This window comes from Octodon degus, unplaced genomic scaffold (genome assembly GCF_000260255.1).
Source record: "Octodon degus isolate 3935 unplaced genomic scaffold, OctDeg1.0 scaffold00056, whole genome shotgun sequence".
In the NCBI taxonomy this organism is placed as follows: Eukaryota; Metazoa; Chordata; class Mammalia; order Rodentia; family Octodontidae; genus Octodon; species Octodon degus.
Window position 1 is genome coordinate 9197504 of NW_004524632.1, and position 4243 is coordinate 9201746.

Sequence of the window (4243 nt, forward strand, 5' to 3'; positions counted from 1 at the left end):
TTTTAAATCTTTTATTTTATTTGGTATATGGTCTTGTTACATGGTACCGGGGCTCAAACCCTGGGCCTTGTGATTGCCAGGCAGGCAGTCAGACCATCGAGCTATGTCTCCAGCCCCACCTATGGATATTTGAGGGACCCAATACCTGGGACATATTAAATATGGAAACGAAACAAAACTTGACACAGTATGTACCTGGCAACCTCAGTACTTGGGAGGCTAAAGCAGGATGATGAGTTGAAGACAACCCTGAGCCACAAAGTGAGATCCTGTCAACAAAATGAAACAGCCGCTGTGGGGTCCCACCCCTGCGGGCTCAGCGTGTGAGGGGCTGAGGCAAGAGGCCAGCTCTGAGTTTGAGGCCAGCCCAGGATACGAAGTGAGTTCAAGAGCAGCTTGCAGCTGACCCCCAACTTCCATCTCCTGCTCCCCAACTTTCTTTGATCCAGTCCATGGAGAATGAACCTAGGACCTTTGCACTCAGCTACATGCCCAGCTCTTTCTAGTTTTTTAAACATTTATTTGTTAGCTTATGTGTGGTGCCAGGGGTGATGATGAGGGGGGTGGTGGTAGTGGTTATTTATGTATTTAGTACAGGGACTAGAGGGTCTCACTACACAGATCGGACTCATAGTGATCCTCCTGTTTTCAGCCTTCAAAGTGCTGGGACTGGGGCCGGGAGATGGCTCAGTAGGATAAGCGCTTGGCTGGCAAACGCAAGGATCTGAGTTCAATCCCCGGTTCTGCCAAAACAAAACAAAAAAAAAGAAAACAAAGTGCTGGGATTACAGGCACATACCACCATGCCCAGTCTGGTGCTGGGGATTAAACAGAGGCACTTCACCCTTAGCTATGTCTGCCACTTTTATTTATTTTTATTATTGTTATTTTGTTTTTTTCTGAATCAGGATCTTGCTGTGTGGCTTAGGCTGGTATTGAATTCATAGAGACCCTCCTGCCTCAGCATCTTAAGTTTATCTTTTTTGGGGGGGGGGTCGGAATTGGGGATTGAACTCAGGCCCTTGCACTTGCCAGGCAAATGCTTCCACTACTGAACTATCTCTGCGCCCCCTATCTTTTATTTTTGAGACAGGGTCTCACTAGATTGACCAGGCTGGCCTTGAACTTACAATCCTCCTGCCTCAGTCTTTGGAGTCAGTGGCTTATGAGAATTTGTCACCACACCCAGTTTTTTTATTTTGAAAATGAATCTTGCAAAGTCTCTAGATTGCTCGTGCTGGGGTTGAGCTTGCACTCCTTCTGTCCCAGCCTCCTAGAGTGCTAGCACTTCGGAGTGCAACACTGTAGCTGGCTTCCATTTCTGCTTGATTTAGAAAACCCTAAGGAGGAGAAGCATCCGAGTTTGGGGTTCCCTGAGCTTGGTGATACCTCAGTTTCTTTGTCTTTGCAGAGCACCCTTACTAAGTGGAGGCAAACTCAGGGGTGTCTGTGACACCTCGTCACTTGCTGACATTACCCAAATTCCTGTCCGGAGGAGAAGGGGACTGGGGTGTGGCTCCATGGTAGGGTAGACGGGTGATGTGCTTGAGGCTCAGGCTTCGGTGCCCAGCACCGCATACAGAAATGAACAAGATAAGGAGGGGAGTTCCTCAGCCCCAAGCCCAGGCCTGTGCCCTGTGTCCATACTAAGCTCCAGGGCTACCTGGCACAGGTGGAGGTGGTATGGGGTCAGAGTGGCCAGGCTTTGGGGGAACGGAAGTTCTGCAGAGAGTCAGCTGCACCACCTGGCTCCTAGGGGTGAGGTCTTCAAGAAATCTTGGGGTGCCTCCTAGCAACAGCCAGGAGGAAGAAAGGGAGGGGCTTGGCCATGGCTGCTCAACAGGAACCCAGAGAACAGGCTGTTCCTGCTGCCTCCTTGGCAACCAGGATCGAAGCAGAGGGGAGGGGGACGCCAGACGGCTCCTCCTGGAGGGTCCCTAGTGGTGCTGCTTCTGTCCCAGTCTCACCCTCTGCACCCACCTTCAGTGCAGGGCCATCCTGCAGCAGGGGTGGGGGAAAGGGCAGCAGGGCTGGGGGTTACTTGGCGAGGAGGGAAGAGGAGCTGGGATGGACTAAATGGAAGGAAAGCAAAGTCCTTGGAAAACAGCCTGGCAGACTAATCAGGCTGGGAAGGGGCTGGTGCCACATGAGGACAGGGGCTGTCACCAGCCCCGCCCCCGGCTAGGGCCTGGCGTCAGCTGTGATGCCCGCTCCCTGGGCCCAGCTGAGTGCCCTTCACTTTGCCCTTGCCAGGGCTGTCAGAGGGCAACACTGGGACCCCAAGAGAGAGGGCAAAGGAGGCGGAAGATGAGCACGGCAAACGCTGCCTTTGAGTTTGAGATGCCTCATCTGCCCCTGCTGGGGGCTGGAGGAGTGGATCTGGCGGTCCTGCATGGTCCAGCTCTGACTTTAGGATTTCTTTTCGGAGTCATCTCAGAAAGTCTCCCCACACATACACACTACGGAGCACCTTGCATCAGAGACAGGTGTGGTCGCGGGATGGAGAGAGAAGAAACAATGACATCTTCATCCTCCACTTCTGGGTGGCACAGCCCTACCCCATCCAGGCTCCTGCTGGACCCCCTCGCCACTGCCCTCCCAGCTCCGAAGGGTGGAAGGAGACCAGAAATGTGCATCTCCAGCACCCAGATAGCTCCCAGTGCCTCAGGAAGCCCGACCCCAGGGATGATTTCCCTGCAGGGAGCAGCCTTGGCCCTGCAGCCATGATCCCCGGGGCTGCAGCCAACCCAGCTCCCAGATGAGGCAGCATCTGCTGGCAGGTGGCCGAGCAGCATGCACCTCCCACTGCACACACAGCCCTGGCTGCAGCTGCAGCGCCCCCCCCCCACACTGCAGCTGTTGCATGTCTGCTGCAGGCAGGCCCAGGCGGAAGTCAGGTTCCCTGGTTGCGTGCTGACTCTGCACTTTACAGGTTCCCCTCCACAACGTCCCTGCACACCCCGTGCATTTCACCCCAGCTGCTCCTCTCATTCTAGTGATCTTGGGGACTCCCCATGGGAGAGGTCCCTGCTGCTCCCCTAGGCACTGCACAGCCCTGAGTGAGCCCCAGGATACAAGGGCAGCCTAACTTGGGGAGAATGCAAGTGGGATCTTCACTCCACTGAAGTGATTGTGTCAGGAGTTAGTACAGTGGTACACACACACACACACACACACACACACCTCCCCAGGAGCAGACCAGAGGCTGGGCCCGCCCTGGCAGCCGTGGGAAGGCTGTGGCCCCTGCTGGTAAAACTGGGCTAATGACAGCAGGGGAACCGGCGGGGCCAGAGGGGGGTGCTAGGGTAATTAGACCTCTGTCTGACTAGGAGATCCCGAGATGAAAGGGGCTCCAGCGTCACTGGCATGTTTTATGTCTCTGAACGCAGGTGTGTGTGAGCGCCCGTGCGTGCGTGCAGAGGGCTGCGCCTCGAGAGGAGTTCTTCGTTTAATAGAAGGGGTCTTTTTTGGTTTGGTGTTTTTGAGACAGCATCTCGCTGCCAGGTAGTTCAGGCTGGCCTTGAGCTCTGTAGCCTCAAACGATGATCTTCCTGCCTCAGCTTCCCCGGTGCTAGGGTTACAGGCACGTGCCAACGCCATACAAGGCTTGAATTCAGGGCCTTTTGTGTGCCATCCCCTTCTCCTCAGCTTGGCCCTGATATCCTCTGGATTTCAGTGCGGCCCAGCTGGGAGGAAACGCACCCTAGTGAAGCTGGCAGATGAGGGGTAAGGCAAGTCCCCTCCCCAGAGCTCACAGGGGGGGCAGAATGCTGGGAAAATGGCTGGTGACAGCGAGTAGAGCAGGAAGAGTCTGTAGGGAGGCGGGGTGAGGTTTGAAAAGGAGACGGTGGACGGGGTGTGGATGCTGAGTGGGGAGCGGGCAACAGGGAAGAAGCCCCACAAGGATTAAAAGCACAAAACCACTGGCGTCAAGCAGACCTCCCCTGCCACTTGCTGGCCCTGGCCGGGTGGCCCAGCAAGCTCTACCCGGGGCGGAGAGTGGTGGGGATACGTTCAAGGTCACGCCGCGAGTTCCTGGCACAGAAGAGACCCGAACTCCGAACCGAACTCCACACCTCCGAGCGCTCGGCATCTGGCGCTGCTCCAGGTCTGGAAGGTGCGGAGGGCTCCCCATCCCTCTCCCCCCAGGGCGCAGCCCCCAGCACGCCCCCACGCGCCCTGCAAGCCCAGACTGGCTTTGAGGCGACACTCTCCGAGCGCGCCCCCCGCCCCATGCGCGCCG

At 56.2% G+C, this 4243-nt stretch overlaps 1 protein-coding gene across 1 annotated transcript in view; it reads left to right on the forward strand.

Moving 5' to 3' along the window:
• The first annotated feature begins 4021 nt into the window (after nt 1-4021).
• Nucleotides 4022-4243, forward strand: part of Thra (thyroid hormone receptor, alpha) — a 20151-nt gene continuing 19929 nt past the window's right edge. The window contains exon 1 of the mRNA XM_023718216.1: nt 4022-4117. The gene's annotated coding sequence lies outside the window, so the exon portion shown is untranslated. The remainder of the gene's footprint in view (nt 4118-4243) is intronic.